Source organism: Chiloscyllium plagiosum, chromosome 10 (genome assembly GCF_004010195.1).
Source record: "Chiloscyllium plagiosum isolate BGI_BamShark_2017 chromosome 10, ASM401019v2, whole genome shotgun sequence".
In the NCBI taxonomy this organism is placed as follows: Eukaryota; Metazoa; Chordata; class Chondrichthyes; order Orectolobiformes; family Hemiscylliidae; genus Chiloscyllium; species Chiloscyllium plagiosum.
In genome coordinates this window covers 79,805,030-79,823,917 of record NC_057719.1, presented here as the reverse complement: position 1 = coordinate 79,823,917, position 18,888 = coordinate 79,805,030, and the positions used below count along the sequence as shown (strand labels likewise).

General features: G+C 46.2%; 1 long non-coding RNA gene across 1 annotated transcript in view; it reads left to right on the top strand.

The window, feature by feature from the left end:
- LOC122553815 overlaps positions 1–18,888 on the top strand; it is a 67,617-nt gene that overhangs the window by 35,140 nt on the left and 13,589 nt on the right. Inside the window, exon 3 of the long non-coding RNA XR_006312855.1 lies at positions 5,380–5,564. This is a non-coding gene — a long non-coding RNA (uncharacterized LOC122553815). The remainder of the gene's footprint in view (positions 1–5,379; positions 5,565–18,888) is intronic.

The following is an 18,888-nucleotide window of genomic DNA, read 5'->3' as shown; positions in this document are numbered from 1 at the left end:
GTTTTCCCTGGAGCGTCGGAGGCTGAGGGGTGACCTTATAGAGGTTTACAAAATCATGAGGGGCATGGATAGGATAAATAGACAACGTCTTTTCCCTGGGTTCGGGGAGTCCAGAACTAGAGGGCATAGGTTTAGGGTGAGACTGGAAAGATATAAAAGAGATCAAAGGGGCAACTTTTTCACGTAGAGAGTGGTCCGTGTATGGAATGAGCTGCCAGAGGATGTGGTGGAGGCTGGTCCAATTGCAACATTTAAGAGGCATTTGGATGGGTATATGAATAGGAAGGGTTTAGAGGGATATGGGCCAGGTGCTGACCGGTGGGACTAGATTGGGTTGGGAAATTTGGTCGGCATGGACGGGTTGGACCGAAGGGTCTGTTTCCGTGCTGTACATCTCTATGACTCTATGACCTTTAGTCCAATCAAACTTAATTGGTTCTCAAATACATTTGGACATCTCAAGAGGTGTTAGACCAGCTTAATTTTTTTCTTTTCACAGAATTAGACGCCTTGTCGCCATCACATTTTTCCCCTTTATGGGCAGTACATCCTTGCCAGTCTCTAGTTCCAGGTTTGCTGTATTGCTTCTTTGAGTCTTGTGAGTGGCCCATATTTTATCGATTAATTCCATTTTACTTAAGAACGCATTTGAAACCAGTGGTCTGGAGAGGAGCTGTTGTCCATCATGGGCTGGAGAGGAGCTGTTGTTCAATCAGAAGCTTTTCTCAATGCCCCACAACCCCCCCCCCCCCCCGCCTTGAGTAGCCTCCCTCAAAACCATGCAATCTCCCGACAATAAGGGGAAAGCTCCCCAGTGAAAACAAAGGTTCCCCCTGCCCCCCCACACCAAGGAGATCACATGAGCTGAGTGCCAGAGGATCCCACTTGTGCTCCAGGAAAGAATGAATGCAGCTATCTTCTGAAAGCAGGTATATCAGCCAGCAAAGTGTTACAGTGGCTCTGAGAAATAAGGGACCATTCAACCTCCAGACTATTCTTCTCTGCTCATATTTACACAGTACAAACCTGTGGTTAATGATCTCCTCCCTAATTGCCAGAGTCATGCTGACCTTGGCATGGGATTTATGCTTGCTAACTGGATGCGGTGTCCCAGAGCAGTCTGTTGGCAGAGTCGTGTATTTATGCTCACATTTGCCTTCCAAATCCAGTCATTAATCTCAAAGTTCATAATATTCCAGGCTGCTTGCGATGGCCTCTCCACACTCGATATCATTTCATTATTTTGAGTTTGTGCAGGAAATCTTTCTTTCCAAAAAGTTAACAGCACAGTTAAAATGGTCCAGAACACTTTACAGGGCCATTTAAAAAGACATGGAATTTGTCACTGAGGAGATACTGGAGCAAGTTAGCACAGACACCACAGCACAGAAATGAACCCTTCGGTCCAACTCGTCCATACCAATCAGATATCCTAAGCTGATCTAGTCCCATTTGGAAGTGTTTGTCCCATATCCCTCCAAACCCTTCCTGTTCATGTACCCATCCAGATGTCCTTTAAATGGTGTAAATCCACCATTTCCTCTGGCAGATCATTCCATACACGCACCACCATCTGTGTGAAAAAGTTGCCACTCAGGTCACTTTTAAATCTTTCCCCTCTCACCTTAAACTATGCCCTCTAGTGTTGGACTCCTCTACCTTGGGAAAAAGACCTTGGCTATTCACCCTATCCATGCCTCTCATAAACCTCTATAAAATCCTCCCTCAGCCTCCAACACTCTGGGGAAAATAGCCCCAGCCTGTTCAGCCTCTCCCTACAGCTCAAACCCTCCAACCCTGGCAACATCCTTGTAAATCTTTCCTGAACCTTTCCCTGGAGTAGGATTGCACACAATATTCCAAAAGTGGCCTCACCAATGTCCTGTATAGCTGCAACATGACCTCCCAACTCATATACTCAATGCACTGACCATAAAGGCAAACTTACCAATCACCTTCTTCACAAATTGGTTAGGAATTCATGTTGTCAGGAGCATCTTAAAGGAGAGGAGAAGGGTAGTGAAGCAGAGAGGTTCAGAAAGGGAATTTTAAAAATTAGGTTATGAACAAAAGGATGTGGATTTTGTGGATGGAATTTTGTAGGGCCTTGAACGATCTGTGATGAGGCGAGAAATAGAGCAGCAAGTGCACAGAGGCCTACTGGGAACAACTCACTGCATCTTTTAACTATGTTTCTGGGGATTCTAGGTAGTGGCAAGCACAGTGGGGTGGCACAGTTTGTGGCAGCACGGTGGCTCAGTGGTTAGCACTGCTGCCTCACAGCATCAGGGACCCAGGTTCGATTCCAGCCTTGGGCGACTGTTTGTGTAGAGTTTGCACATTCTCCCTGTGTCTGTGTGGGTTTCCTCCCACAATCTAAAGATGTGCAAGTTAGGTGGATTGACCATGCTAAATTGCCCATAGTGTTCAGGGATGTGTAGGTTAGGTACATTAGTCAGGGTTGGATTCAGTGCCTGCCCTGGTAACTCTGATTGTGATGCTGCAGCAAGGAGCTTAGGGAGACATTCAACCAGCTGATGGACTGGACCAGGCTACCATCCTGGGCTGTTTGCTTGCTCTTTTCACACTCACTCACTCTGAGCCGACTCGGATGCTCACAGCATCCCTCCCTCACCTTGCCTGTTTTTCGCTCCTCACCCCTCCGCCATAGATATCTGGCTCACAAGGGCTGCTGTGCTGCCCAGAAACAGAGCCAGGAACGCTTGTCTCAGATGTCAGCACTCCTCAGCAAGAGACATAGCAGAAGTCCCGGCACAGTAAGTCAGGGGCAGTCCCCAACACCAGTCCTGGGGCTTGGATTCAGTCAGCCAGCTGCTCCGGATAGTCAGTCAGTCAAGCACAAAACCACTCATTCATCTTGTTTGTTTATGCCCTTTTGGGGGCTGTTTTGCTCCTGGAATGAGAAAGAGTCCAGTTTGATGGGAAATGCAAGTGAGTGGCGCAGCGCTTGCTGGTATGGGTGTCCCGAGTGAGTGGACGGGCAGCACAGAGGGCATGCAGAGTGAGCGAGGAGAGATGTTGCTTGCGAGTGAGTGTGGTTGAACATGATCCTTGTTGGGGGTGGTGGTCCTGCTGGGAGTAAGGGGGGGGGGGGTAGGCGGGTGCGCATAAAGGACGCAGTCCAGCTGATGCTCCCTGCCCAACAAAGCAAGGACCATAGAGGTAGGTTGACAAGTTAATGATGTGAACTTGGTCAACAATGAGAGATTGTATTCGCTTTGCAGAGAGAGAGGGAGAGAGAGAGACCCTCCATGAAACCTGACAAAATTGACTCTTAGCCAAATAAAAAGATAAGGTTGAGTCTAAGACCTCTAGTTCTGTGCCTGAGAGAAAAAGCCTTATGAAGTGACTCTTAAAATCTGTGTGGTGAGTATTTTTTGAATGTGTTATTACAATTTGCCTGTCCTCTGAATGGTTCCTGAGCTCCCCCAGTGGCTGAATCAGTATAATACTGAGCTATAAAACAAAGATCTCGTAGTCAGTTCCTAATCCCAGTGGAAGGGCTACGTTGAGTTTATGAAGCTGTCACAGGGCGGCAGTAGGATGATGGATCAGGCTATTTCACTTTTCCTCATTCTACAGAAAAGGCACGTCTACCAACTGCATGAAAACAAGCGTGTATGGATATTGGTTGCAAGCGATGCACTCTGTGGTCGAATAGGCCCTTAAAACACATTGCTTACTTTCACACAGGAAGTGTAGCTGGTCAAGCATGGTAGTGAAGTGAGTTTGTGGGGAGGGCATGGGGAATGCGAATGGACTCGTTTTAGTGTGGGAAACTGAGCATGCGTCAAAAGTATTGTTGCGTTCCCAGTCTCCAGGGATTGGGATGCTTGAAACAGTCCATCAGCTTGCCCCCTCTGTGCTTCTCAGCTGCTCCTCTCTCACCCGCTCTGACTTTCACACCTTCACCCAAATCAGAATGACTCTCATTAGCCTGGCGTCTGATCCTGTGTGAAGTTTAAAAGAAATCGAGACAGAACTTTTGACCTCTCACTTTGAAGCAAGCTTACTAAGTTACTCATTTCAGTTAGTGTGCTGCAAGGGTGTGTGTGTAACTGCGTGTGTGCTGTAGGTGTGTATATACTGTATGTTTGTGTCAATGTGTGTGTTTGTGTGTGACATTACCACCATACCACTGACTCCATCTTAAGGAGAAGTGAGAAAACATGTGGAAATTCAATCCAGATGAACACACTTCCTGGAGTAAGTCTTAAAACTGGGCCTTCCCAACCACAGGTTGGTACATTATCAACTGAAGCGCTCAACATATCTTTGTGTTTAATCCTCAATTTTGTGTGTATACATGTATGTATATGAATGTGTGTACGTGAATGCATATGTATATGTTTGTTATGCATGTGTTGTGTGTTTGTGAGTGCATATATCTTTATATATTTGTATACATATAAACACAAACATATTGAATACCTATCTATGTCCATGTATATATACCCATGTTTGAAGGTTTATGTATTTCTATCTGCACATACATGTGCATGTCAATGTGTGTGTTAGTATGTCCATTAATGTCAGTCCCCCCCACATATAAATTGTCAGTGTGTCCATATGTGTAGTCTTGTACATACGTGTGTCTGTGTATGAGTCCCATGCTTGTACGTGTGTGTGTACCTCCCAATATGTCTGTATGCCATTCATTGATCGGTGTCCATGAATCTGTTTGTGTCTCCATTTGTTTGTGTATATATATATATATGTGTGTGTGTGTCTGTGAGTGTGTGTGTCTCTGTGTGTGTCTGTGTGTGTGTGTGAGTGTGTGTGTTTGTGTCTGTGTGTGTGTGCCTGGGTGTGTGTGTGTCTGTGCCTGTGCCTATATGTGTGTGTGTGTGTATGTGTCTTGTGTGTGTGTCTGTGTGTGTGTGTGTGTGTGTGTGTATCTGTGTGTGTGGGAGTGTCTGTGTCTGTGTGTGTGTGTGTGTGTCTGAGTGTGTGTGTGCGCCTGTGTGTGCGTGTGTGTCTGTGTGTGTCATGTGGAGGAGGACCATTGTAAATGGGCAGTCCTTTCAATGAATTGTTTCATTATGAAGGGAGACTCATGTTTGCCCTGAATCAGTGATATCAGCATGACTCAAGTCATGCCCTCCCACCTTAACATCCGTGATTGCAACCATCCAGTGAGGTGAGACATGAACAATGCTGGAGAATGTGAAGAGCGTTCACTTGTTTCACCTGGCGAGCATGTGGAAATATTGATTAGGCTTTTGCCAAATCACAAAAGCAGATTTCTCTTGTTTTCGCTTCGAGGGATTCCTTGGAGAGCAAGGCAGAGAAAGAATTGGGGTGAGGGGGAGACAATGACAAACATCTTGAGTTACGATTTGTTGTACTTTCCTGCAGGCAGTGCAGCGTATCGCCTGAATTTTACTGAGGTTTTTGAAGTGCCGCGGGCCAGCACAGCACCCCATCATGATCGGGAGAATGTGCTACAGATGGATGCACAGCCTGAGGAGAGAGTGGAGATTCGGATTGGACGGAAACTGCAGCAGATTGGGGATCAGTTCCATAGCTCCTACATGGAGAGGGTAGGTCGTAAACTGTGAAATGAGGAGCGATCATACATAGATAACACCAATTGTGATTTGATGTGCTGGAGCTGTGCAATTGGTTATTCTGCCTCCTTTAGACATGGTCACCAATGAGCCCTTTCTCTTACACGTATGGACATTGAATGCAACCTTAGAATGCATTGGCCCAAAGCAACTGTAGTTTATCGGAACAGTGAAATATTTTGTCGCCAAACCTGTCTGTATCATGAAGGACCAGTAGAGATAGTCAGTAACACTAAGTGCTCTGGGAAGAGTGGCCACTGGGTGATCATGTGAAGGGGTTGACAGCATGACAGTGGATAAGTGATGGATAATATTTAATGAACTAATGCATGTATTTCAATAGCTATGCATTCATTTCTGGTGCAAAGCCTACAACAGGAAAAGTGATCCAAAGTTGGCTAAATCAAGTAATTATGAATAAGATTAGATATAAAGAGAAAGCATATAAAGTTGCCTGAGGATTGGGAGCAGTTTTGAATTCTGCAACAGAGATCTAAGAAATGAATGAAGTGGGGAATAATAAACTATGAGAGTAAACTTGCAAGGAACACAACAGTATGGACTGTAAATGCTTTTAAAAGTATGTAAAAAATTTAAAAAGATTAGTGAACATAAATGCTTTCTTAAAGCACAAAACGGGAGAATTGATTTCAGAGAGAAAAGGAAAACTCAGTGGAATTAATATAGCTACTTTAGTTCTGATTTCACAGAAGAAGACGCAAATAACATCCCAAAAACTGTAGGAAAGGAAGGGTCTATTGAGAAGGAGAGATGAAGGAAATTACTATCTGGATAAGGGGTAGACTATTTCAGACTGATATGAACAGAAATCTCTTCACTTGGACTGTGGTGAATCTGTGGAATACTCGGTCAGTAGAGATACAATCAGTAACGCAGTGTGTTTGTGTGGGCTGATTACTGAGGCTAGAATTTTACTTGTACTAGAATACTGTTCCGTGACTGTAAAGGGGAAGGGATTCCTTCCTTTACTCACAGTGCTTGACTGTAAATAGCCTAAAAGTGCCTCTGAATACTGTACAGCCAGGGATATGAATGACCCTCAATAATTTTTTTTTCCCAACACAAGGCTCAGGGACAGTCACTACTTGCTTTACTTCATATTTCATTGACCCATCTCATGTAATTGGATGTTCCAGTTTGACCTGAAGAGCGTGTGCGTTGGTGGGAGGTGCAGGTAGCTCCACTTGAAGCACAGAGAACATTTACGCAGCCTGTGACAACAGTTCGTAAATAGCATTAATAGTCCAAGTTCTGAGCCAGGGCACGGGGCGGTGTGCCAGGAAGTGACACTTGGCATGCCAATAGAGATGCTTGGTTATAAATGGATGGAAGGATAAGAGTCTGGTGTGTGTTTGTGTGTGTGTGTGTGTGTCTGTGTGTGTCTGTGTGTGTCTCTGTAGCCAAATAGCTAGTACTATAAAAAGGTAAACATTATAGTCCTTAGTAAACCTGGAATAGTACCTGCAATAGGCAAGATGAAACCTAAAATTTATGGTTTCTTTGTGCGTTTTATTTATGAAAACCTCAACTGAATGTTTTGTAACAATTGATTCTGGTTTCTAATGGAAAACATTTAGCACATTGTATTAGTTATATTTAAACACGAGGATATGGTTCCAATCTCTCCAGCATGACTCTATTGAGTTTTGCACTGTACCTTGCAATGTGGTAATGGGTGAGGAGTGGCGAGAGTATGGTTCATTGGATTAGTTGTATCAAAGAGCTGGCACCAGGGGCAATTGACTGCAATCGGATTCTAGCCTGCAGGATACTAGTTTAAAAAATTACAGAGTTTGCATGTGTCCAGCACTTCAGTGATGTTTGCTTCCGTTAGTTAGGAGTTGGATACTGGAGAATTGGATATATTTTATAATGACGCACTGCTCTCATGAAACATTCTCTGATCAGATGCAGCTAAAAAAGCTACTTCCACACTTCTTGAATTATAATCCATCTCTTCATGTCCCTCTCTGTCTCTGTCTCTCTGTCTTCCTCTCTCTCTAACCATCTCTCCCTCTCTTATTCATCCATCTCCCTCTCTCCTTTCTCCATCCATCTATCACTAAAAGATTGAAGTTTTGGTTCTTGTTGACCTCAGGTGTATTTGGCTGGGTCAAAGCATCTTTCTCACCTGTACTCACCGTCAGGTATTTGACCCAAAATCGATTATTTTGGAGATTGTTGTTCTGCTCGCAATTTGGCCCCACACTTCCCATCCTCCTGACTGTACGTCCAAACCATTGACTGTGCCACAATAGGAGGGTTGTGGGTTCACATCTCACTGTTGCATTACCTGTGGAGTTGCAAGTGAAACTCTTATGTTGGGCAGTCATCACCGTGCTATATTAGCGTGGAATCTTCCTTTGAGAAACTTGAATGTATGAAGACTGCCTCACAAAAACCCTGCAGGTTGATATATTTTGATCCTATATTCAATTCCTTCTTAGTGGATCTAAGCATGACAGCTGTCGCAGTGGTCCCCATTATGTCTAAAGTGGGGTGTGGAAAACAGCCAGTGACCCCTGTAGAAACCAACTGAGGACCAGAATAGGCCTGACTGTGCTGCTTGCTGTGACTGCTTAGTGTGCTTGACATTGTCTGTGCAGGCTCACACAGGGCAAATGGACATTATAAGGCAGTGCCAGAAAGCTTCTCCCCCAGCATAGCTGAGGAACTCCCACGGAGGCATCATCACAGAGAAGCCTACCCTTGAGGAAAGCCTTACAGAATAAAGCTGCTATTAATACAGCACCTTCAATGGAGTGAAATGTCCGAGGGCTCTTTCACAAGAGTGCTATTTGACGCTGAGCCCTGTAAGGAGACACTGGGACAGACGCCCATAGGCATCTGCCAAGAAAGGAAGAGAAGGAGGGTGGGGAGGTGAAGACGTTCAGGAGAGAAATCCTAGATAACCAAAGGCACCTTAGTCAATGGTGCAGCGAAAGGAATCTGAAAGATTGGAATTGGAAGAGTCTGCTTGAAATGAAGTTGTCGCACTTATCTGTTGGGTTTGAAAGCAACACATGCTAAAGGACCCTGTGACTGATGGTAAAATAAAACCACGACTGAATCAGGAGCATACGTTGGTGGTTTGTATTTGGTAAACCATCATAAACCATGAGGGTTACTGCCTGGAACTCCCTGGCTGCCAACCACTTATTTCTCTATCTGATGCAATCGATGTCAGTCCTACACTGACCACAAGAACTCAACACTGGGACATGGAATCGCTCCATCGTGATCAAGCTACCTCTACATCCCAGTTTCCCTCTGATCATCCTGGTAATTACATGGTATGTCAGTAATGGAGATGTTGACTAATCCAATGATCAACCTCCACTAGTCAGTCTATGATAAACCCAGATGTGACAAGACAGCGGGTTGAGAACTTTAGTCTCAATCAGGCCACGTGGTTCTCATTTACTGCCCAGTGAACGGAACGGAATCAAATAGAAACATATAAAATCCTGATGGCGCTGGAGAGGCTAGATGCTGGAAAAAATATTCCCAATGTTGGGGAAGTCCAGAACTAGGGATCACAAGCTAACAATAAAGGGTAAGCCATTCAGGATTAAGATGAGGAAGAATTTCGTCACTCTGAGTCGTGAACCTGTGGAATTCTCTACCACATGAAGCTGTTAGGGCCAGTTCATTAGATATGTTCAACAGGGAACTGGACATGGCTCTTGCGGCTAAAGGGGTCAAGGGGTTACAGAGCGAAAGCGGGAGTGGGATACTGAAGTGACATGATCAGCCATGAATATTGAATGGTCATGCAGGCTGGAAGGGCCGAATGGCCTACTCCTGCTCCTATTTTCTGTGTTTTAAATGCAACCCATGTCTCTGCCCAGCTACTTCCAGCTTCTCCAGCCTCTGTCAGAAATCCCGACTGTGGCTGGACAGCTTAGGAGGAAGGGGCATCGCGCTGCCTGATATAGGGGACGTCATGATTTGGAGAAGCTTGTGTTGGACTGGGGTGTACAAAGTTAAAAATCACACAACACCAGGTTATAGTCCAACAGGTTTAATTGGAAGCACTAGCTTTCGGAGCGACACTCCTTCATCAGGTGGTTGTGGAGTACACAATTGTAAGACACAGTTGTGGAGTACAATTATGTACCACACAACCATCTGATGGAGGAGCGGCGCTCCGAAAGCTAGTGTTTCCAAATAAACCTGTTGGATTATAACCTGGTGTTGTGTGATTTTCAACTTGATATAGGGGAGGCAGTGACCTAGTGGTAATGTTACTCGAAGAGCAATCTGAAACCCCAGGCTAATGTTCTGGGGACATACCTTCAAATTTCATGGCAGCGGAGAATGACATTTGAATTCAATAAAGATCTGGAATTAAAAGTTAACCTAATGATGACCATGTAACTAATTATCGATGATTGTCTGGTTCACTAGTATGACCACAGATATAGGAGCAGAAATAAGCTATTCAGTCCATCTCCTCCTCTGTTCAATGACATCATGGCTGATCTAAAAATCCTCAACTCCACTTTCCTACCTTTTCCTTGTAACCCTTGATTACCTTCCTAATTAAAAACCTCGTCTATCTCAGCCTTGAATATACCACCCAACCACGACAGCCCTCTGAGGTAAAGAATTCCACAGATGCACCACGTTCTAGGAGAATACATTTCTCCTCATCATGCTTTAATGACAACTTCAAAGCCTGTGAGGGAAGAAAATTTACCTTCCTTACCTGTGACTCTGGCCCCACAAATGACTCCATACCAACAGCAATGTGGTTGACTCTTAATTGGCCTCTGGGCAATTCGGAATAACTGTTGGGTCAGCCAGCAACACTCCCATTCCACAAACGGTTTTTTGAATAAAATCCTGGTCACCCACACTTAGGGGATCCATTCCTGGCCCTTGCACCGGTCTACGCGCTCTCCCCCCCCTCCACAGTGCCCCTATTCTACCTGAATGTGCGGGCTGAACGCTTGGGCATGGCCAGTCCAACTGACCTGCACAGCTTTGGACTGTGGGAGGAAACCGGAGCACCCGGAGGAAACCCGCACAGAATCACAGGCAGTGGCTAGGATTGTGACTGTGACTCTGAATGTGACTTCCTTCTGTCATCCTCCCATCAAAATAAAACCAAAACCTTGTTGAGGGTGAGAAATGGACCTGTTTCGAAACAAGTACTTCCGTTTAGATTAGGTCTGTTCAAGGTCTCTGTGTGGCCCAAAGTGTTTTTCGGCTAATGAAGTACTTTGTGAAGGCTCATTACTTTTTTTTATTCAGGGTGTGGGCATCACTGGCTAAGCCAGCATTTATTGCCCATCCATAATTGCCCACAGAGAGTCAACCACTTGGGTCAAGAGTCAAGTGTATGCCACACTAGGTAAGGGCTGCTGTTTCCTTCCCTAAAAGACGTGAGTGAACCATTTAGATTCCCCGCCCCCCAACAATTGGCAGAGAATCAATTGAGTCTTAATTCTGGATTTTGTTGCCTTTAAATTTCGCCATGTGCTTGACAGGATTTGAACTCTGGTCCCCCAGAATATCACCTGGGTCTCTGGATTAATAGTCGAAAAGTGTGGCGCTGGAAAAGGGGGTGCTGGGGTTGTTTGATGTGTGTTCCAGAGATGTTCCTTGAAATGTTTTGTTAGTTGGCGTTCTGTGGCCAACCACTTCACCTCCCCCTCCCACTCCGCCAAGCATGTGCAAGTCATGGGCCTCCTTCACCACCAAATCCAAGCCACCAGATGCCTGAAGGGAGAATGGCTCATCTTCCGCCTTGGGACTCTCCAACCACGTGGCATCAAAGTTGATTTCACCAGTTTCCTCATCTCCCCATCCCCCATCTCATCCCAGATCCAACCTTCTGACTCAGCACCACCTCTTGAACTGTCTTACCTGTCCATCTTCCTTCCCACCTATCTGTTCCACCCTCCACTCCGACCTATCACCATCACCCCCTTACCTGCATATTGTCTTCCCTGCTCCATACCCCAACCCCCCTGCTTTCCCTCTTCTCATTCCTGATGAAGCACTCTTGCCTGAAACGTTGATTCTCCTGCTCCTCAGATGCTGACTGATCTGTTGTGATTTTCCAGCGCCACACTTTTCAACTTTCATGTCCAGCATCTGCAGTCATTGTTTTCTCCTAATCTCTGGGTTAGTAGTCCAGGTATGATACCACTGGACCATTTCCTCTGCATTATTCCTGTAGGAGTATTTCATGTAGAATTTTTGCACCCACTTCTTATTTCCATAGTATCCCTACAGTGTGGAAGCAGGCCATTCTGCCCATTGAGTCCACACCAACCCTTTGAAGAGCATCCCACCCAGACCCATCCTTTCCCTGTAACTCCACATTCCCCATGGCTAGCCACACCCGCCACCCCAGCCTGCACAGCATTGGACACTATGGACAATTTAGCACGGCCAATCCACCTAACCTGCACATCTTTGGACTGCGGGAGGAAGCTGGAGCACCCAGAGGGGACCCGCGCAGACTGTCGCCTGAGAGTGGAATCGAACCCAGGTCCCTGGCGCTGTGAAGCAGCAGTGCTAACCACTGAGCCACCGTTTTCAATGGCAAGTTGCAGGGGACTTTGAAGGAAAGAGTACCTGTTTCTCCCACCCTACTAAGATGGGACTAGATCAGGGCTACTCTGAGTGAGGGCCGGGCAGGGGTATGGGCACACAGTGTTGGGGGGAGTGCAGTAAGCTGACTTGGGGAAGGAGGAGGTGTTGTGACTCTGGAAAATCTTTAGCCTGAGGGGTGAGAGCCCAGTGCCGTTGTTGCGAGCGGGCCAGCACTTTGACCTGCTTTCCTTAACCAACAGCAAGCCCTTATCAGCAACAGGCCCGGGTGGCTGTTTGTCTACAGCGATGTCTTTGTAAGTGGTGCGTGCAGTAGATTAGTGCGGTGGTGACTGCTCCTGTCTGCCTGCCTTGTCTGTGTTTATATGCTGCTCTATATTTAGAGAGCTGAGTCATCACTCCAGCTGCAAGCATGACTCTCCCAAAACTACCTGCAGCGATTAGGACATGCATGGACAGTGTGATGTCTGCACATGGGCACTAATTGTGATAGAGGTGGTACCTGAGGGTGTGGCATGGGCAGGGGCTGGGGCTGGGGGGGCAAGCATTTCACCCAACCATCATAAGCTAGATGCCATGAAACAGTACTCTGCCGGTGTCCTCCTGGTCCCCTTGCCACCCCCATAGGGTGCCAAACAGAAATTGAAGTACGCCACTGTGTTAACTCACTCAACAAGCAGCAAAACCAGTTCATTTAACCCTTTAGTTGCTTGACCTCACACCTGGTGTTGCAGTTGACACTCCCACGTCCCCAGGTGGGGGTGGGGGTGATGGAGGGGATGCCGTGAGCCAAGAGGTAGGTAAAACCAGGGAGTACTTGGAGTTTGGGCTGGGGTGCATGAGGGCAGAGGACCGTGATGGGGAGGGGTGAAACTGGAGAAGGAGTGTGAGTTTCAGGGCTGGGCGTCCAATGACACGTCAGTGAGAATGGGGCAGAGTGGGAGGGAAAATATAGTGCGGGGAAAAGGGAAGGGGGGATAGGGTGGGAGGGGTAAGATGATGAGGTGAAACGGGAGGGGGGGCAGTGAAAGTAGAGCAGGAGACTCTCACCCCTACGTTTAAAAATTACTGTAAGACAGCGAGGCTCTTTATTCACTATCCTTCAGCCAGGAAGATGGGGTCTGCTCCTCCATTTCAGAAGCTGGGTCACCATCTCCAGTGCTTCCCACAGTGTCCATTGCTCCCTACCAATTCACTGTCTGTGAGCAAGACTCCTCACTAGCCACATCCACTCAGAGCGTGATCTCCTGGTTTTGTTGGGATGTTGTGGGAGGGAGGGTGGTGGTGACGGCGGCACGGTGGCTTAGTGGTCAGCACTGCCGCCTCACAGTGCCAGGGACCCAGGTTCAATTCCACCCTCAGGCTACTGTCTATTGCGGAGTTTGCACATCCTCCCACAGTGCAAAGATATGCAGTTTAGGTCTATTGGCCATGTTAAACTGCCCCATAGTGTCCAGGGATGTACAGACTAGGTGGATTAGCCAGGGAAAATGCAGGGTTATGGGAAAAGGATGGGGCATTTGTCTGAGAGGGGTGCCCTGCGGGGGTTCATTGAGCACTCAATGGGCCAAATGGACTGCTTCCACACTTTAGGGACTCTGTGAAACTGAAAGGCAGCAAGCCCTCTAACAGGATGATATCTCTGTTTATGATCTTACATAGGAAGTAACAGCAGGCTAGTCATCACCTGTAGGAATACTGCAACCACCCACCCATCTCTTGGATGTGACTCTGCAACTTGTCTGCCAAGGTGGTAGAGCATTATTTAAAGCCCAGCTGAGGATGCGGGTGATACTGATCAATGTTAATTCTGCACTTGACCTTATTGAACTGGCATTGGTGAGGGCACTCCATCGCAGTTTGTTTTGTAAGCTTGTTGAGTGCAAAGTTGTAGCTGTCCTTCCTGTGTTTCAACCCCACCCTTCAAGGATTAGTTTGAACTGGCAGTCACTGTGAACGTGGCTAGTGTAGTCTATGTTGGGGGGGAGGGGGGGGTCTCCTGTGAACCCCCCCAAGCACTGTAACCGTGGCCAGTGCCATGACCCCACCTTCTCACCAAGCAGACACCAAAGCCGGTGAGTTTTGGTGTTGAAGTTAAATCTGTGCGAGGAATTGCAGGTCAGCGCTCTGACTATACTTGAAGAGAAGTGTTTGCTATTGTATTTTTTTAATCAAAGCTGACTTGCCGTTGGACGTGATCTCAGTGCTGTCTTGTGCCTGAGGCTGCAGAGGTGAGGTCTGGTTCTTAATGGTGTTCTTAACACCTGCAGCAATGTTGCCATTCTAAGAACTCAGTTGTGCACATAAGGCCTCTCTGTGAGGCTTATCTCCACAATATGAGATTGTTTTGTGCTCGAGGCTTTGCTAAAGGATAACCGATGAGTCATTTGCTCTCGTCTAGCTGGCTCAGGCTGCTTTGGAGCCTCTGCAGGTTTGTTAACTCTTTGCTTTCCCAATGGGACACATTGAACCTACACTGCATCTCTGTATCTTAACCTGAGCTGTCCTCTTTACCCATCACCCACTGTGCCCTGCAGTGGGATCTGGTTTGGCAACACCTCAATATTAAAATGTCACTGTGTTGTCCCAATGCCTCTCTGATCTCGCTCCTCCCTACATCTGTCTCAGTGTTAAATGCCTTGGACTGTTTCGCAGGACTCAGTTAAGTCAGCTGTTGTTGTGAACTGCTGTTGGCTATGTCCACTCATGAGTGACTGCTATAGGTGGAGTAGTCAAGACTCCACTTTAAGTGTGGGCAACGATCTGGATTTAAGTTGCACAGGTTTTGAATAAAGTGGGGCAGCACTGTAGCTCATTCTCTCTCTGTGTCGCATGGGTTTCTTCCAGATGCCCCAGTTTCCTCCCGCAGTCCAAAGAGGTACAGGCTAGGTGGGTTAGCCATGGGAAATGCAGGGTTACAGGGATAGGGTGGCTGTGGGTGGGATGCTCCTCAGAGGGTCAGTGCGGACTCAATGGGCTATGGGGATGAATTACCCATCCCACCTTCCACCCCCATGAGCCACCACTCCAACACATTTGCATAAAACTGTCATGAATCAGTGCTATCAGAAAAAAAAGAAGAGTGTGCTTTAAAAATATCTCTCAGGGCTGTTGTGGTGCAGTGGCAAAGTCCCTACCACTGTCTTGCAAGACTCAGTTTCAAGTCCTACCTCCAGAGGTGTATAATAACAGCTCTGAATAGATTGAGCAAATATCTAGAAATATCCCTTGGCCTATTCAAGAATGGAGAATTGGTGTAGTTTGATTAATCCAGCTGAAAATTGGTTCCTCCCATAACAAAGTATGATTAGTTTAACAAGGCTCCATGCAGCACTGAAGGAGTGCCGCACTGTTGGAGGTGCTGTCTTTCAGGTGAGACATTAAAACAAGGCTCTGTCTACTTGCCTGGGTGGATGTAGAAGTTCTCATGGCATTATTCTAAGGACCAGGAGAGATGCTTTCGCCTGTGCCCTAGCCAGTATTTATCCTTCAGCCATTATCGTTTAGTCTGTTTGTTATCACTTTGCTGTTTGTGGGACCATGCTGTGTGCAGTGTAGCTGTTCACAGGTCGGTGCAACATCGAGGGCCGAAGGGCCTGCACTGCGCTGTGTTGTTCAATGTTCTGTGTAGTGTTTGCGACATTGCAACAGCAATTACGCTTCAAACCCAGTGCTTCCTCAGTCAAGAAGCACTTTGAGGCGCCCAGTGATTGTGGGACAATGCACATCACTCATTGTCCTTTGTCTTCAGAGTGTAAACTCCCCATCTGTGTGCAACACAAATGGTTACATTTTTAAAATATGCAGAATGATTTGCTTGATGCATTAAGGCACACCAGGCAGTTCCTTAATAAACTAAAAGCTTCTAAAATGTGTATATTTGCGTCCTTACATCAAAATCATAAGATGTAGGTGCAGAAGTAGGCCATTCAGCCCAAGTCTGCTCTGCCATTCAATGAGATCAGAGCTAATCTGATCATCTTCAATTCCCCTTTTTTGCCCATAGCCGTTGATTCCCTTACTGATTAAAAATATCTCAGCCTTGAATATACTTAATGACCCAACCTTCACAGCCCTCAGTGGCAACTCATAGAGTCATAGAGATGAACAGTACGGAAACAGACCCTTCAGTCCAACTCGTCCATGCCGACCAGATATCCTAACGTAATCTAGTCCCACTTGCCCCATATCCCTCAAAACCCTTCCTATTCATATACCATCCAGATAACTTTTAAATGTTGCAATTGTACCAGCCTCCACCACTTCCTCATTCCATACACGTACCACCCTCTGCATGAAAATGTTGCCCTTTAGGTCTCTTTTATATCTTTCCCCTCTCACCTTGAACCTATGCCCTCTAGTTCTGGACTCCCCCACCCCAGGGAAAAGACCTTGTCTATCTATCCTATCCATACCCCTCATGATTTTTACAAACCTCTAGAAGGTCACCCCTCAGCTTCCGACACTCCAGGGAAAACAGCCCTAGCCTATTCAGCCTCTCCCTATAGCTCAAATCCTCCAACCCTGGCAACATCCTTGTAAATCTTTTCTGAACCCTTTCACAACATCCTTCCTATAGGAAGGAGAGCAGAATTGCACGCAATATTCCAAAAGTGGCTTAACCAATGTCCTGTACAGCCGCAAAATGATCTCCCAATTCCTGTACTCAATACTCTGACCAATAAAAGAAAGCAAACTCTCAAAAGGAAATGGCAGGAGTTGTCACAGCTCCTGAACATTTGCTGCTCCTGAACTTGCATTCTCAGTCCACAACTGTCCCCTTCTAAGTGGTTCTGCTGCTAACAATACTTAGATTGAATTTTTCATTCTTATATTGGATATGGCTGTGTGTCCAGCTTTACTGCACATTGTAGTTGCCCTCGCTGGCTCTGCTGATGGCATCTGCCAAGAAGTTGGATAGTTCCTTCAAAAGAGGCAGCAGCAGCGTGCTGGGTGAAACGGCCTCTTTCTCTCCAGTATGACTCTACCGTAATTCTCAAGGAAGTCACCAGAAACCTGACTCTTGTGAAACTTGGCCTGGAGCTGAGTGATCTGCTGAGCTAATCTGTGACAGTGTTTCAAAACATTGCGCAGTCAAAACAAACCTCAATGTTATTCATCTCAAATTCTCAACAGGAAGACATACTCTTCCAAATCCAAAGTCCCAGTTAACTTCAAAATGTAGCTTGACCGATGTCGGGACTGGGGCACCAAAGGCCCTCAGTTATTTAGCATTTCAACCTTGCTCAAGTATAGCCCTCAAGGCTTCATGCTGCAGCTTCTCACCTCAAACCATTTCACCCTGACTCTCCCAACACTGACTCATCCCACGTCATTGGAAAGCTAACAATCTTTTTGGCTGTACAGGACATTGGTTAGGCCACTGTTGGAATATTGCATGCAATTCTGGTCTCCTTCCTATAGAAAGGATGTTGTGAAACTTGAAAGGGTTCAGAAAAGATTTACAAGGATGCTGCCAGGGTTAGAGGATCAGAGCTACAGGGAGAGGCTGAACAGGCTGGGGCTGTTTTCCCCGGAGCGTCAGAGGCTGAGGGGATGACCTTATAGACGTTTACAAAATCATGGGGGGTATAGATAGGATAAATAGACAAAGTCTTTTCCCTGGGGAGGGGGAGTCCAGAACTAGAGGGCATAGGTTTAAGGTGAGAAGGGAAGAATATAAAAGAGATCTAAGGGGCAAATATTTCACACAGAGGGTGCTATGTGTGTGGAATGAGCTGCCAGAGGAAGTGATGGAGACTGGTACAATTACAACATTTGATAAGCAGCTGGATGGATACATGAATCTGCAGGGTTTAGAGGGATATGGGGCAAGTGCTGGCAAATGGGACTAGATTGGGTTAGGATATCTTCCCTGCAAACCTTTCCTTAAGTTTTAATTCAATTTCCCTTTGAAAGCTGCCCTAACTTGTTTAGGCACATATTGTCATTGACAATAAATCGTTGTGATAAAACATTCTCCTTAACTCACCCTGATTCTTGTTACTGCTAGTGGTAATGTTAGCTACTGCCATCGAAATCACTCTGAATTGTATATGCACAATTAAAATTCACTTTCAACATTCCCTAGTAGGTTTGTGGTGCAAAGGTTGCATGTACAACATTTGGGAGGTGTGTGTGTGTTGATATGTGTGTCGATGTGTTTGTGTGTGTGTGTGCGCGCACACATATGCAAGGACCTTTGTGCAGGGTCTGGGTGATGGATGTTGTGCTGGCATTGTGGGAGATGATATCAGCTGTTATTGTCTATTGTGATGATGTGGAGGTGCCGGTATTGGACAGCAGTGGACAAAGCCAGAAATCACATGCTATCAGGTTATAGTCCAACAAGCTTTCAGAGAACTATTCCTTCCTCCCGATGAAAGAGCTGCACTCCAAAAGCTTGTGATTTCAATTATACATGTTGGACTATAACCTGGTGTTATGTGCCTTCTGACTATAATCTATTGTATGTCACATTCAACAGTGATGTCCATGTGACAGAATTTCCAATAATACTTACTATCCGACATATGTGCTCATCCACTCTTCCAGTACCCCAATGTCTACCATAACCCTCCCCACCATAGATATCCAACATCCCTCTTCTCTAAGCTCCACCATCCGCCCCCTCAAAATATCCACTATTTCCCCCCAATATCTGTCATCCTTCCCAAAAACCACCCTCCCTCCTTTCAATATCCACAGT